At 34.2% G+C, this 17,636-nt stretch overlaps 1 long non-coding RNA gene across 1 annotated transcript; it reads left to right on the forward strand.

Annotated features, from left to right (window-relative positions):
- Positions 1-10,386: 10,386 nt before the first annotated feature.
- Positions 10,387-16,943, forward strand: LOC130828267 (uncharacterized). Its single transcript, XR_009047352.1, has 3 exons — positions 10,387-10,520; positions 10,635-10,730; positions 16,271-16,943. It is a non-coding gene; the product is annotated as an uncharacterized LOC130828267 (long non-coding RNA).
- The last annotated feature ends 693 nt before the right edge of the window (positions 16,944-17,636 follow it).

Here is a 17,636-nt window from a genome sequence, read left to right on the forward strand (position 1 = left end):
AGAAATCTCTCTATTTGGGGTATTTCTCGAGCCGAGACACTCTTTGGTCACATCCTCCTTTATTGGTATGGGTTGTCGTCTTTTATCCCTCCTTAGACCTTGATCATAGTTCTTATGAGCGAGATACCATGGGTACGATGATAATGATTGGGGTTATTGAGTTAATTTCGGATCGATTGAAATCGAATCTAATCAAATTCGAATTCATTTATATGGTCAGGTAAATATCGAATCGTCGGATTTGTCTTAAATTCTCAATTAATTAGTCTAATTAATTTATCAATTATGCTAATCTGTAGTCTAATTTCTCAATTATTCTACTTGGTAGTCTAATTTCTCTATTATTGTTCTTGGTAATGTAATTTATTTTTTGTTGTAACTACAAGTGTGAATGCAAATATTTTAAGTCGGATTTGGTGAAGAAACATTTTTTAATTGACTAATTTTGTCTGGTAAACAACTATACTAATATTAATAGTCATTATTTAACTTTGCTCTCACATTACTCCACTTATTGATTGACAACTATGAAGCTTATTTTAAATTAATTAATTTTATCACTTTATATGATATACAGACTACAGCTTATAAAATGTTGGATTTGCAACATTATATTATAGCCTTAAAAAAAACCCTCTTGCGTTTACATTGTCCTCCAAAAGGTCAAAATTTTCTAGGAAGAAAAATTAACAAGACAAAGTTGATACTTGCTCCCTATACTCTACACCCTGGCTTTCACTAGAATAAAAAAAATTTATGATTATGATTAAGTCAAAAAACACATAATTATAAAAGTAATTATGTTACATAGAAAAGCAATTATGATAAAAAATATTTAGAAATTAGAATATTTTTACATTATAACATAGTATTCTTTTTTTATATATGATAACAAACAAAATTAAACAAAAATCCTTCTTATCTTTCTATATAAAAAAAAAATTCAAATATAATTTCAAAAAATAATAAATAGGATAATTATTCAAATATTAATACAATATATCAAGTAAAAAATTTAGAATACAACATAAATAATCTAAAAAATTGAGCCCCATGGTAGAAATTAATTAATGAACAAGAACGACCTGAAGAGAAGGAAGTAATAAAATATGGAAATGTGATTATTAATAAGGAGGTGGTGGATTCGGTGGTGGCGGCGGAGGAGGAGAAAATATCTACTTGTAACGCACTTGTCTGCATCGATTAGTTGGCGGCGGCGGCGTTGGTCCTAGTGATGAAAAATTCGGCGGAGGAGGATGCACTGATCTGTTGAGACTAGATGGAGGCGGCGGAGGCGGAGGAGGATAATTCCGCTTGTAATGCACTGGTTTGTTTTGATTGGTTGGTGGCGGCGGCGTCGGTCCTAGTGATGAGCAGTGTGGCGGTGGAGGCGGAGGAGGAGGTTGAGGTGGAGGTGGAGATGGAGATGGAGATGGAGGCGGAGGAGGATATACTCGCTTGAAATGGACTGGTCGGTTTGCAATAGGCGATGGTGGGCGTCTAGGCGGCGGTTTCCTTCTGGGCTTGGGTGATGCAGCAAGCTGTAGAAGGTGGTCCTTATCCTTAATTTCATCAATATAATTGTAGAAATGCGATAATTGACCATAAATTAAAGTTGGTACTCTACAAGAAACTTGAAATATTGTAGCATGTTGTTGTAGTTGTACTATGAATAACACTAAAACTCTTATTTGTATTTTTGCTATTTTCATATTTGTTTGAATTGGACCAACAAATTCAAGGTAATGAATACTCAATACTCATGCACCCAACTTCTCTACTTGACACCCAACGTATATAGGCGGAATTTCTATTCCACTTGTATTTCTTTTATTTACTTCATCTGAATTTTAATAATTATTATAGTTTCTGTAATAATGATTAATAACTAACTGATTTTAATTGACTTATATTTCTCCATATACAATGTAAAATATAATTAAGGGAGTAGATTATTGTTTGATTCGTCTTAATGCATATTTTTTCATAATATTAACTTTTTAGAATTTTTGATGATTAAAATTATACATTGGATAACTTAAAAAACAAATTTGCAACAACTATTAACAATCAGAGGAAGAATATACATACTATACATTGAAGGGATAGGTAAAATCCAAGGGCAAATCAAAGATAACCGATGTCATGTTTAATTTTCGTGTAGTTTTAAAATTGGAGCCCTTCATTGTTAAAGTTGTTAGCTACATTAAAATCTTCATTATAAAACTACTTCTTATTCATTATAATTGTTCCATTTGATTTTTGCACGTTTTTCAATTCGCATATTCAATCATAAATTTCTCAAACTGTGTTTAATTAAAAAATATAAAATTACATTGAAACCAATTAAACAAGATCTCACTTGACTATAATTTAACTTATAGATAAAGAATAAAATACAAATTAAGAGTTATCGATATCAATAATAATGGGTTTGAGAAAGTATAATTGAATAAAAACTAACAACTTTCTAACTAAATTAAAATTGATTTTATAAATATCTTAAATTAAGTGTTTAAAAATTAAATAATTTTCGTCCCTAATGTAAGGAAGAGAGAAAAAAAAGTATTATTTTTATGGCTAACTATTATAATAAAGAAGTGTAAAATTTTAAGAATTGAGAAATTAAGAAATATTAATTTTTTATATTTAAGGTCTTTAATATGATCATTGATATGTTAAGTAAAACTTCAACCATCTATTTTATATATTTTTTTTTTTATGTATATGAGGTCTTTTAACTTTGGGGATTCTGTATGGATGGGCACTCTGACACCCATACTAAAGTCATATCCAATACGTTGAAAATTAATACTTGCTTTGCAAGTGAAATAAGACTCAATTTTTAATTCAACAAGAGAATATCACGTGTTACAGCAGTTGGTCTTTTAGATATTTTAAACGTAAAATAAATAAACCCTCTCAAATGATAATGTATCTTGCAAATGAGATGGTTTGATGATGAGACCGTTTTAAGAATTTGCATTTTGCTTTGTCTCCAACTTAACTGCTTCATTGGGATGATGACGACTTACATTCTTAACTAAGAACTTTTTGATTACAGTTTTATCAATGTTATATTGTGAAGTGTAAAAGTTGTTCATATTCTTACCCAGTGTATTCCGTTTATAGAAAAACTATGATCAGAATCTGGGGAGGGAAGAAAGACGACAAATAATATCCATGAAGGAGAGTGCGGTCAAAGAGTCCCTCGAATCAGGAAAAGAATCTTCAATGAGAGTGAAGCCTGCAACTACTCTGAAACCTGCAACTTACGACACACATTTACCTTTAAAAATAAATAAATGAATAAATAAAATAAAAATAAAAATAAAAATAAAATAAAATAAACATAAAAGTAAAAAGTAAAAGGTAAAAGGAGGTAGTAAGATAAAAATGAGTAAAAGAGCTATATATATAAAGGTAAGAAACTATACTAACGACGGGTAAGATGGACATGTTCAGTAATCTAAAACGTGAATAAGGCGCCGCCAACTAATCCTATCCCTAGTCAGATCCATAGAGAGGTGTAGTTCGTTCAAGTAACTTTTAATTTGTTCTTCCTGTAAGAATGATTCGGGTTGCATTCTCATTAGGAATAATGTTAATATATACAAGATTACAAACTATACTTTAGAAAACTAAATATTTTCCTAATATTCTACACAATCATAAGGATTTTACAAAATACGCAAGTAATCAAAAAGATATTATTCTACTATATTCTAAGACACCTCCGCAGTCGAATCGGGAGGTTTAGAGACGCTGAGACTGGAACGAAAAATCATAAAATAATACTTGAGGAAGGCCTTTGGTGAAAATGTCAGCAATCTGATAACGAGTTGGTACATGAAGCACCCAAACATCACCATGTTTTACTTTTTCACGAACAAAGTGAATGTCGATCTCAATATGCTTAGTGCGCTGATGATGGACGGGATTACCAGCTAAATATACGGCACTAACATTGTCACATAGACAAGAGTAGCTGTAGAAATAGGACAGTGTAGCTCAAGAAGTAAATTGCGAATCCAACTAGTTTCAGAAACAGCATTAGCAACACCACGATATTCAGCTTTAGCACTAGATTTGGAAAAAGTGGGTTGTCTTTTAGCGGACCATGAAATTAAATTATCACCCAGAAAAACACAGTAACCAGAAGTGGAGTGGCGAGTGTCAGGACAGCCACCCCAATCAGCATCAGTATACGACAAAAGAGTCGAAATATTAGAACGATATAACTGCAGACCATAGTGAATAGTGTCTTTAACATAGCGAAGAATGCGGTGAATAGCAGCCATATGTTCAATTCGAGGATCATGCATAAAAAGACAAACCTGCTGAACAACATATGAAATATCTGGTCAGGTGAATGTGAGATACTGCAAAGCACTACCTAGGCTACGATACAAGGTAGGATCAACACAAGGAGAACCAGCAGTAGCAGAAAGTTTGCCGGAGGTAGCAACAGGAGTAGCAACTGGGTTACAGTGAGACATGCCAGCCTTTTCAAGAATTTCAGAAGCATACCTTAGTTGAGAGAGAAAGAGGCCCGAAGAAGTACGATTAACAGCAATTCCCAAAAAATAATTAAGAGGGCCCAAATCCTTCATGGCAAATTCAGAGCTAAGTTTGGACATAAGAGACTCGCGGTGTAAATCAGAAGAAGCCTTAAGAATAATATCATCCACATATAATAGCAGATAAGCAATATCAGAATCATGACAATAAACAAAAAGGGAATTATCATAAATGCTGTTAGAAAATCCAATAGTAGTCGCAAAAGTGGCAAATCGGTGGTACCAAGCACGAGGAGCCTGTTTGAGACCATAAAAAGACTTACGAAGAAGACAAACATGATCAGGACGAGTAGGATCACGAAAACCCAGAGACTGATGCATATAAACAGTTTCAGTCAAGTGACCATGTAGAAAAGCATTCTTAACATCTAGTTGATGAATAGACCAAAACCTAGAAAGAGCAATACTTAAAACAATGCGAATAGAAGCAGGTTCCACAACCGGACTAAAAGTCTCATCACAATCAATGTCTTCCCTTTGAGATTTACCATCACCAACAAGACGCGCTTTATAGCGCTTAAAAGAACCATCGGACTTGGTCTTGACACGAAATACCCACAAGGACCGAATGATATTAGCAGTAGGTGGACGAGGTACCAGATCCCAAGTGTGATTCTCAATTAAGGCATCAAATTCCTCTTGCATGGCTAACTTCCAGTTCGGGTCACGAAGGGCATGAAGGGGAGATTTGGGTAAGGGAGAAAAGGAAACGGATAGGGCTTGGGAATAGTATTTGGGATTGGGTTTGAAAATACCATGTTTACTATGCGTAACCATACCGGGTGGTGAGGGTAAAGATGTAGTAGGGGAAAGAGTGGGAAAATTGGGTTGGCAAGGTACTGGACTGCGTGAGGCAGGCCCAGTAGAGGTAAAAGGGGGGTTTGGGAGTGCAGTTGAGCCGGAAGTGGAAGCAGGCCCAGAAGGGAAAGGAAAGCATGAAGAAGATTCTGATGGGCTGGAGGAAAATGCGGATGGGCTGGGAGCAAGCCCAGCAGATTGCTGAGGCTGGGAACAGGCCCAGTAGGTGGCTGCTGAGGTCGGGAAAGAGAGGATTGGAATGATGGGCTGGACGAAGGAGCAGGCCCAGTAGATTGTGGCTGGTTTGTTTGGGTTGTGACAAGCAAACGAAGAGAAATATTATCATCTAAGAATTGGTAGTTGTGAGGAGACGGTGAAGAAGATTGAGAAAAAGGGAAGGTGACCTCATCAAATAGAACATGGCGAGATATAATGATTTTACGGGATGAAAGATCATAACACTTGTAACCTCGATGAGAAGACGGGTATCCGAGAAATACACAAGGAGTGGAACGAGGGTGGAGTTTGTGGATAGTATTAGAGGGAAAGAGAGGGAAACATAAACACCCAAAAACCCGTAGATGAGTGTAGGTAGGAGACTTACGATATAGAAAATGAGTGGGAGTGAGATTATCAAGAAGTTTAGAGGGAAGAATATTAAGAAGATAAGTAGCCGTGTTTAAGGCGTGAGGCCAAAAAGACGGAGGAAGGGAAGCATGACATAAAAGAGTACGAATGATGTTATTGATGGAGCGGATTTTGAGTTCGGATTTGCCATTTTAAGAAGATGTGTAAGGACAAGAAAAACGAAGAGTAATACCCCGATTATTACAAAATTGATGAAACATATTATTGTCAAATTCACCCCCGTTATCACATTGGAAAGATTTTATATTAAGGTCAAATTGAGTATGAACAAAATTATGGAAATTCACAAACACATCATAAACTTGAGATTTGCAAAATAAAGGAAAACTCCACAAAAAATTAGTATAATTATCAAGAAAAAGAACATAGTATTTATACCCCGATGGACTAGAAATAGGAGATGTCCACAAATCACTATGAATAATATCAAAAGGTTTAGTACTCATAGACATAGAATTAGCAAAAGGTAATTGAATGTGTTTTCCTAAAGGACAAGAATGGCAAACGAAATGAGGATCTTTATTACATTGAATTAAACGAGAAGAATACAAGGAATTTAAAACCGCATTGCCCGGATGTCCTAAACGGGAATGCCAAAGACTAGAAGAAAAAACGGAAAAAGCCGATGATGTGGAAGACGAAGGAGAAGCTCCATGTGTAGATGGGAAAGGATAAAGGTCACCCGTGCTATTAGATCTCAGAACGATGCTCCCCGTGACCAAATCCTTCACAGAAAAGCCAAAAGGATCAAATTCAACAGAAACCATATTATCATGAGTGAATTTACGAACGAAAATAAGGTTTTTAATAAGTTTAGGTGCATGTAAGACATTTTTTAGAGTAAGAGATTTTTGGGAGGAAGGAAAAGAGATGTGTCCGTGACCAAGAACTGGAATTAAATTAGCATTACCAACAACAATAGCATTATTGAAATGATGCTTTAAAGGAAAATAAGGAAGTAAAGTACCTTGAGAGCGAGTCATGTGAGATGTGGCACCGGTATCCATATAAAATTGCTCATCCGGAGTAGACAAAGAGAGAGTGTTCATAGCATGATCGATGTCCGTAGGAATATAATTCATAGAAGCATTAGTCCTGGTGTGATAACTTTGTGCCGGTCGCGGACCAAGAAGACCAGCAGAAGATCCATTACTTGAAGGAGGAGGAGGAGCCCAAGATGTAGTGGGAAAGGAGGCAGCAGGCTGGGCCCAATGGTGTCCGGCCCAAGATTGCCATCCAGAATAAGGAGAAGAGGAAAAAGAGGATGGGCCATGATAGTTGCTGGGCCGAGAATAATTAAAAACATTGGGCCTGGAATAGTGTTGCTGCCAGGGGCCAGACGCATTGGCTGAGCCATGGTGGCTGCCACGGTGGGTCCGGCCACCATGACGAGAGCGGCGGTGGCCACCACGGTGGTGGGAAGAGCCGCGATTGTTAAAATGAGCGGAATTTTCAGAAAACGAACCTTTGGTTGTGGTAATAAGAGTCGAATCTTGAGCGGGAGAATTGTGTTTATGGTTGGAGCGTTCTTCCAATTCGAGCATAGAACGAAGAGTATCAAAAGAGGGAATGGGATTCATATGTTGAACCAAAGACCGAAAATTTTTATATTTCGAAGTCAACCCATGAAGAACTTGAAGAGCCAATCGATTATCGGTGATGGAAGTGCCAAGATTATTAAGAGAAGTAGCAATAGTTTCAAGTTCATTGCAATAAGCCTTTACATTGGAAAAAGTGGATAGAAAAATGTCATTAAATTAAGACTCAAGATGAAGAATTCGAGAAGTCTTATTATTTTTGAAATTGTTCTCAAGACGATTCCAAGCATCAAAGGCACAATCATCGGGACGAACTATAGATTGAAGGAGGGAGGGACTAATAGAGCCATAAATCCATGTGCGAACAATGTCATCAAGACGTTGCCATTTGGAATCTTTAGAAACTAAAGCTTTAGAGTAGTCATCGGGAAGAATATGAGAATCCACAAGGTGGGCTCGACAATGAAGTTTGAATTAATTGACCCAAGTATGGAAATTGGAACCATCTTCATTAAGTTGTATAGGGACACTAGTTTTAATGTTAGTAACCAAAGTAGCGGGATGAATTTTGGTAGGAGAGGCCATGGAAGAGAAAGAATAAAGAAAAGAAGGAGGAAGAATGATGGTGGCAGCCGTGAGATGAGCTGGCCGGCTGCAAGGGAAAGGAAGGGAGGGTCGGGATCAAAAAACCGAGGCTTCTGATACCATGTAAGAATGATTCGGGTTGCATTCTCATTAGGAATAATGTTAACATATACAAGATTACAAACTATACTTTAGAAAACTAAATATTTTCCTAATATTCTACACAATCATAAGGATTTTACAAAATGTGCAAGTAATCAAAAAGATATTATTCTACAATATTCTAAGACTTCCCACGTTCAGGGGCAGAGTAAAAATTGAATATTTCTATAAAGGCCCTGTGCAATTTTAAAAATTATGATATTTTTCTAACAATTTTGTATCTTTGAACACTTAACATATACTATATAATTTAATATTGAGACCTCAAATTTTTCCGGGCCTTATGCGATCGAATATGTTGAATATGCTCAGAACCTTTTATGCCCACGTTCTTCTAGGTCTACCTCGATGTGAATAAGGTAAAGTGTAAAAGTTAAATGTATAAATTAGTTCTTAATATCGAGTTAATTTGATTGTAACTGACTTATACCACTATACCAAATTTTAATACTTCTATTAATGATTACTTTAAATATCACTCTCTTTTCCGGCAAGATTAATCTCACTTAATTCTCTTTTGCTCAACTTACCTCATAATAAAAAAAATAGAAATATAATTATTACTTAAAAATATTTTGTTTTATTCTTTTTTGAAATGAGATTACTGAAAACTAATTGTTACTCCATATCAAACTTATAATCATACAAAACGAGAGGAAACTTAAAAAGAACTAAATAAACATTCATTAGAGATCAACATATGGCCATACATCTGATGAGATGATGCTTTAAAATTTCAGAAAAACAAGAGAAACTAATTATGCAAGAACTTTTATTATTACAAAATGACAACTGAAAGACTTGTTTAGTCTACATTAAAATATTGTCCTTTGGAGAAGGTGGTGTAGTGAGGAGTGGTCTTCTTGATCTTCTGTGTAAAGAAACAACTTCTGTGGTTGATGCCAAAAATGCATTCACCACTAAAATGGTTAGTATGAAATAAATAATCTTACTACTACCCATTTTGGTAGTGTTAGAAATGGGTACACAAAGCTGCTTTTATACTCCTTTCTATTAAATTTGTTGGTTACATTTTGATTAAAAAAGCTATTACAGTTTTAATTAAAGTGTAATCAATAAACTGGTCTTGACTTTTACACCTTCTTTAATTGTATTCACATATTTAAATTATCTTTTAAACATTATTTACGCCATTCAATTTCTCTCTCTACCATATATAGTACAACTGGTTTTGGACGAGACGACCTCATAATGGAACCGCACCGGCTCAATTTGCGCGTGTAACAACCTGGGCATTTTTTTCATTTTCTGGACATTTTTCAATTTTGATCTAAAAGTTATCAATTTTGACCTTAAAGGTATCAATTTTTCAAAATTGATAAATGCCCAAAAAATTGAAATGTTATTACTCGCGCGTGAAATGGGTCGACCCACACATCGTCTTAACTTGCGACGGTCTCGTCCAAGTTTTTGTGTATATAAAATACCAAAAAAAAAAAAGAGTTTCTCGTATTTTTCTTAAAAACTATTTCGATTCTAAATGATGCTAATTCAAGAGGACGGAATAGTATGGTGTAAAATAGGAAGAGGGGCATACTAAATTACTATTCAAAATTGAAAGTGGTGTTCATTTGAATCATTGTGTTAATTTAAAATCAGGTGTTTTAGGTCGATTTAAAATCGAATCTTGTATCCACATTAATTATTATATAAGTATAAATTTATTTTAAAGTTGAATCAAAATGAAAGTCGATTATATTGTGAAGTTATTTTGAGTGATCAAGTCTGGTTAGAACATCAACATCAAGTGATAAAGAAATTGAAAATATCATGATAATCTCAGTGAGAATTCCTCAAATAATACAAAAAACTAGAGTAGAGTAGTCCATACGGATGGTAATGGTATCCTTACAAAATGACAACTTAGAAAAATAGTGTACAAGTATTACTAGGGCTGAACATGGTTTGGTCTAAATCGTAAACCAAACCGGACCAAACCGTAATTTAAATATTTGGTCTGGTCTATGGTCTAAATGGTCTGGTCCGGTTTTTTTTTTTTTTAAACGGTTTACGGTCTGGTCCCGGTTTTAAAATTTACAAACCAAACCGGACCGGAAAACCGTATTAAAATCATATTTTAGGGGATTAGGGCAACTACTCATGAAATCCTGCTGGCTGCCTCTAATCTCCATCTCCATTTCAGATCGCGACATTCTCCTAATCTCCTCCCTTCCTCGCCTTCTCTCCGGTAAGTTGAATCCTCGCCTCCTCTCTCATTCCTTCTTCAAGGCTTTTGTGCTTCTGTGCTCTTGTTCTTCTCTGATAATCGCCTCCTCGCCTTCAACCCATCGACAATCGACAGTGCTTGTGTGCTTCTTCGACGCTTCGATGCTCCTCCTCCAATCTTCATTCTCCAATCTCAGCATTCACCACGGAATCAAGTGTAGAATCTCGTAATGTAAGTATATTGGTTGATTTTTTGATTTTTTAGGGTTTTTTCAAGATCTTTAACCGATTGTTTTATTGGGAAAGCCATGGGGAAAGCCTTCTGTTTTTACTGGTCAAAATGCCAAGTATCTGGTGAATGAATGTCGTAATGTTGAATGAATCTCTTAAGAAAAATGTGTAATTGCTTAATTTTCAGTTGAATGTTGAATGAATCTCGTAATGTTAAATTGTTTGATTGGAATTTGTTGGAATTTATCAGTTTTAGGGTTTGATTGGAATTTGGAATTCTGAATGTTAAATTGTTAATTATGTTGAATGTTGAATGTTGTTGATATGTTGTTGAATTCTGAATGTTGTTGAACTTCTGAATGTTCAAATGCAAGAAACTATCCTCACTCAATTAAAAAAATACAAAAAAAAACCGTAGACCAGACCAGACCGGACCGTTGGTCTGGTCCGGTCTGGTCTTTTGACTGGTCTGGTCTGGTCTGAAAAATTTCCAGACCGGAATTTCTGGTCTGGTCTGATTTTTCTGTCAAACCAGACCAGACCGGACCGTGTGCAGCCCTATGTATTACAAGTGGGGGCTCAATGCTCATACACTCAATATAAGACATGGCCACGACCAGAGGTGTTCATTCGATTGATCGGGTCGGTTTTGAACGGGTGTCATTCGGTTCGGTTGTATTTCGAATCGGTTATTTTTTAACTGTGCGTTACGACGGGTCACACTCGGGTCGAGTCAGTTAGTCACGGTTTGGTTGGAGATCGGTTATTCAAGCTATCGTGTTAGCATCGGTTCGGTGTCGGTTGAAGTTCGTGTTGAGTGTCAATCGGTCTCGGGTTATCATCGGTTACTAAATGGTTCGGTTTTGTCGGATACAGATCAGGTTCGGGCTTTTATTTTAAAAAAAAGAATTCGGCTACGTATTACTAATTACTATCGACCGAATCAATATCAGATTAAGTTGTTAGTCATTTTTTAATTGATGACAATATTCCCTTTATTTAAAGCAAAATAGTTAAAATGCAAATCAATTATTAATCATTATTACTTTGTTACTTTTACTTGTTTGACAGGAAATTATAATTATAAAGTTTTATCAATTTTCATCTAATTCGATTAAAAATAGTTAAATAAACATTGACCATTGATTATTAACTCTAAATATATGAAACCATGTATTTATAAAATTTAATTTATTAAAATATCTAACACTTTATTAGATTAACTAATAAGATGTTTGAATATGAGTCTATCATACTTCTATGTTAAAATTTGGATCAGGTCTACAACAGTTCGATATAAAATTCGTTGGGGTTAAGTCAGTTTTAGCCGGATCAAATTCGATTTCGAGCATAATTCGGGTCGGATATGACTCAGGTCGGTCATTAATAGGTTCGGGTAATCTCGGTTAAGGGTTATGTGTCGGTTATAAAAATCGGTTACAGCTCGGGTTCAGCTTTCCCATTTTCGGTTGTCAACCGGTTCGAATACTGTCGGTTCGATAAACCTAAAAAGGAACACACTTTTGGGTCGATTTACTTTCGGTTTCGGTTCTGATTTTCAAGTCGGGTCACTTTTGAACAGCTCTAGCCACAACTGTCGGTTTGGACAAATTTGTCCGTTTTCTCTTTATTAATATAGTGAAAATATCCAATTGCATTTCTATTCTGTGTAGGGCCCAAAATGTTCAGAACCGAGCGTGTACTTGCTTGACCTTTCATGCCTTTGGAAAAATGCTAACTTACCCCCAAATAAATCACTTTCATGAAAAGGATAACTTATTTTTTTTCTTGATTTTTGCTTGTTTGTTGTGTGCTTTTGAATTACTCTTAAGGGGCTGTTTTGGTATGGATGTTAAGAAATTAACTCAACTAAAAGTTTAAGTTGATGGTTTGGTCTTAATATATATTATATACTCTAACACGCTCTCTCACAAGAGAGTCTATTAGGCTAGAAGTGTGGATACGCAAAGGCGCTGAATATTTCACTTTAAAGGGATGGTTGAGATTCGAACCCGTAACCTCTTGTTACATTGGCTTCTGATTGAGTTAGTTCCTTAACAATAGAAACATAAAATGTAATGGGAAGGAAAATGATAAGGAAGACTAAGGGTAAAGGTAAGAGTTATAGTTATATATTATTTGGTATAACAATATAAGGGAAACACTTAGGACAACAACTACTCACAAAAGGAAATTTATTACTTGACATAAATGAGTGGTAACAAAATAAGGGTATCTACTACCCTAAAAAAAATTGGGTTAACCTAATAATGGTAATCAAATTTCTTACTTCACACTAAAATATTCATACCAAAGACTATCAAAGGTTCACTATTGTAAAATAAGTGTAAACTGTGCACTGCCATGCTTTGTACTGTTTTTGTACATTGTCCATTAATGACTATCTAAGTTAGGGCTATTTGTGCATCATTCTGTTTTCTTCTTTTACCTCCTTTTAGGGTGTGTGTGTCCATCAAATTGAAATTAAATGTGGCATTGCCCATGCTATTGTCACCACGAGCCGTGCCATGTAGTTGGCGTAAGCGGGTTGTGTTGTATCGTGTTTTGTCAAGTTAATATTAAAATCTTACAATGTATTATCGTTAGAAGAGATGGTATTAAGTGGTAATAAAAATTTGAAAACAAAAAAACCTTTTTGTGTCAAAGTTTCATTACCATAGAAATGACATGGAACTTATGATGAAGTTTTACACTATAAATCATTCTCATTACCAACATTTAGTACCAATAACCAAACAGACCGTATGTACACAATTCTAAAGAAATTCTCAAGAAACCACTAACCAGAGAAGAGCCAGAGGGCTGCCCATCTACGGATCCGTCCAGAGAGCCAAAACATAGTTGTTCTTCACATAAGCTAATTTTTTCTTCCCAGCAATCTTGTCATTAGACTTAGAGTCATGTCCAGTATTTCCTCTATACTCCCCCAGCGAGACGCCTTTGAACTTAATTGTTAAATAAAATAAAAATAAAAATAAAAATAAAAATAAAAGTAAAAAGTAAAAGGAGGTAGTAAGATAAAAATGAGTAAAAGAGCTATATATAAAGGTAAGAAATTATACTAACGACGGGTAAGATGGACATATTCAGTAATCTAAGACGTAAATAAGGCGCCGCTAACTAATCCTATCCCTAGTTAGATCCATAGAGAGGTGTAGTTCGTTCAAGTTACTTTTAATTTGTTCTTCCCACGTTCAGGGGCAGAGTAAAAATTGAAAAATTCTATGAAGGCCCTGTCCAATTTTAAAAATTATGATATTTTTATAACAATTTTGTATATTTAAACGCATAACAAATATTCTATATAATTTAATATTTAGACCTCAAATTTTTCGGAGCCTTATGCGGTCAAACGTGTTGAATATGCTCGAAACCTCTTATGCTCACATTCTCCTAGGTCTACCTCGACGTGAATAAGGTAAAGCTTAAAAGTTAAATGTATAAATTAGTTCTTAATATCGAGTTAATTTGATTGTAACCGACTTATACCACTATACCAAATTTTAATACTTCTATTAATGATTACTTTAAATACCACTCTCTTTTCTGGCAAGATCAATCTCACTTAACTCTCTTTTGCTCAACTTACCTTATAATAAAAAAATAAAAAAATAATTATTACTTAAAACTATTTTGTTTTATTCTTTTTTGAAATGAGATTACTGAAAACTGATTGTTACTCCATATCAAACTTATAATCATACAAAACGAGAGGAAACTTAAAAAGAACTAAATAAACATTCATTAGAGATCAACATATGGCCATACATTTGATGAGATGACGCTTGTTTCAGAAAAACAAGAGGAACTAATTATGCAAGAATTTCTATTATTACAAAATGACAACTGAAAGAATTGTTTAAACTTAGTCTACATTAATATATAAATATTGTACACTATTTTTAAATTTTTCTTATTTTCTATTTTAATATCGACTAATTTCATATAAAACTTTTACCGAAGAAGACAAATTGAAAAAAAGTTAAGACTTATTAGTGATTTGGTGGAGGATGTGGCAATGCCAAATGCGGAGGACGAAACCGTGGAGTCGGAGATGGAAAGGGGCATGGATAAGGTGGCGGAGGCGGAGGAGACGACGGTGGTGAAGGCGGAATAGGAGGAGGCGGGCTGAAGTGAATATGAGTATTGGGCTTTGGAGGAGGTGGTGTAGTTGGGAGTGGTCTTCTTGATCTTCTTTGTAAAGAAACAACTTCTGTGGTTGATGCCAATAATGCATTCATCACTAAAATGGTTAGTATGAAATAAATAATCTTACTACTACCCATTTTGGTAGTGTTAGAAATGAGTACACAAAGCTGGTTTTATATACCCCTTTCTATTCAATTTGTTAGGTTAAATTTTGATTAAAAAGCTATTACAGTTTTAATTAAAGTGTAACCAACAAACTGAAATGAAGAGTATATAATTTTCCAAGTATATTTATGTATATTTCTAATTCCTTTGTCTTGATAGAGTTTTATCAGAGAGAAAGGGTGAGATTTTTAAGAAAAAATAGATATTTGGAATAAATAAAGAGAGAGAATGAATTTCGTGAATAAAATTAAAAGAGAACTAAAGTATATAGATAAGATTTAAAGAAAATGGTAAGCCATTATCAAAAAAATAAAATTAATGTAAAATAAATAAAATAAATTAAAATGATAATTAATGCAAAATAAGTAGTACAGCTAAAGTAATTTATATCTTGAGCAGGTAATCAATTATAGGACTTAGTTGTAATGGTGGGAAGTTAGGTGGTAGAGTGGCAAATGATATAATAAATTAGTAGCAAATTGGTATGAGTTGCATATGGGTAAACCAATCCTGGATGCATCTACATATAAAAAATACTTCATATCCTAAAACAAGGGGCGGTGATTATTGTTGAAATTTTAGGTACTTCTACACTTGAATTTAATTTATAGAAAAATGTGTCTTGAACTAGATTGCTACCAACAATAATCGTTATCTTAAAAAATATTCTCATGTTTTTTATACTCTATAATTAAAAAGATATTTATATATTTGAATTTTAAGCGTAAATTTAAAGAGATAAATGAAGTATTTTCGTATGTCAATAATTTTAGTTTTACAATATTTAGTTAGGTTTTTTCTTATAAATTAACACACCACCCTATACTTGATGTTTACTATTGTGTTTATTGGGGTGGGTCGAGCCAACGGGTTAAGGGTCGAGTCACTTTTAAACGGGCTATAAACAGATTAGTTTGATAACATGTCGGGTTATTACCGGGCTTTGATGTGAAGACTTTTATTAGGTCGGACCGGGGCATTATTGGGCTTGATTTCCATAAAAAGATTTTAATATTTTTTTATATGACATTATTATATACATGCGAGTCGACCAACATGCTACAAAATTGAATTAAAAAATCATTGAATAAACTTTTTGTAATGGGTCAAGAGCGGGTCAAGTGTAAATGGGATTTGAACCGCCCAATCCATTTAAAATCCCGACCTGACTCGATCAGTTAAAATTCTGCGTTCGTTACTTGACAGATACACATCAAAGAACTGTGAATTGAAGATGAAACCTTAAGGAGCAAGGCATGCAATCAAACTAGCTAGAATAAGTGTAGAAATTAGACTAAAGGACATGAGGAAGAAGCAATAAATAGTGCTCAAACAAGCAATATGTGTGAGCAACATTTTGCGTTTGCTTTGTACTTCTTTGTAATTTTGTAGCATTATCCAATTTTAGTCAAATGCTTTATTTGAAATTGTTCAAAACTACAATAATTTATTATTAAGTTTAGTTTAGTCCATTGGTCAAAGTTTGACCTTTCAATCACGAATAAGATCAAATTTTACTACACCTAACATAGATTACATTCCCTTATCTTCTCCTTTAATATTTTACTACAATAATATAACATAAAAAGTATTTAAACAACAAGAAATAAATAAGTTAAAAAATTGCAAGTATAAATACAAAGTTCAATGCTTATATTAAAACTAATCAACACCTTAATCAAAACTCAAATGATCACCACATCTAATACCCAATTATTTTTTATCTTCACTATATTGAATGTCCTACAAAAATATAAAACAATAAATCATCCACACAAATAGCATTGCATGAGATTAGAGGATTTGCATGCTACATATTCTGTTGATTATACGATAATAGTAGAAAGAATTCAAAGGACTTATAAAATATACATACATCTTTTATTTATATAGGACAAACCATCCCAACAAGTCAAGCAGAAGGAACTGGACGATGGCCAGGTTCGTAATACCAATATATCGGGCCACCCGGTTTCGGAGGCGATAAGTGTGGAGGCTTTGGTGGTTTTGCTTTTGCCATCAAGATGATAGCTTTCCTTGGAGGAACCACAAAACATCCATTTAACACCAACACTAATATTGAAAATGACCAACAAATTTAACTTCATCTTTGTTATTGTAATGTGAAATTACTCTTGTTATTATGCTTTGTATATATAGAATTATAGATAATAAATAAGATTATAAATACACAAATTGTGCTCCATAAGTAGATGGATTGACTTTTACTTTGAATTAGTCATGCAATCAGAAATGCTCTATTGTAAATTTTGTTTCATACCTAAGATAAAACCAAATGCTTAAGTTATTGTCAAAGAACCATCTCAATCAAAAGCTTAAGTTAATAATTGAGGCTCCAGGATATATTATATACTCTAACACGCCTCTTCACACGAGAGTTTTTGAGCTAGAAGTGTGGACACATCACAAACTATCCATCTCATATCTGGCGCTAAATATTCCACTTTAATAAGGGGTGATTGAGATTCAAACTCGTGACCTTTTGTCACGCTGATTTCTTATATCATGTCAAAGAACCAATTCAACCAAAAACTTAGCCTCAAGATATGTT

The sequence above is a fragment of the Amaranthus tricolor genome, chromosome 12, assembly GCF_026212465.1.
Source record: "Amaranthus tricolor cultivar Red isolate AtriRed21 chromosome 12, ASM2621246v1, whole genome shotgun sequence".
NCBI classification, from domain to species: Eukaryota; Viridiplantae; Streptophyta; class Magnoliopsida; order Caryophyllales; family Amaranthaceae; genus Amaranthus; species Amaranthus tricolor.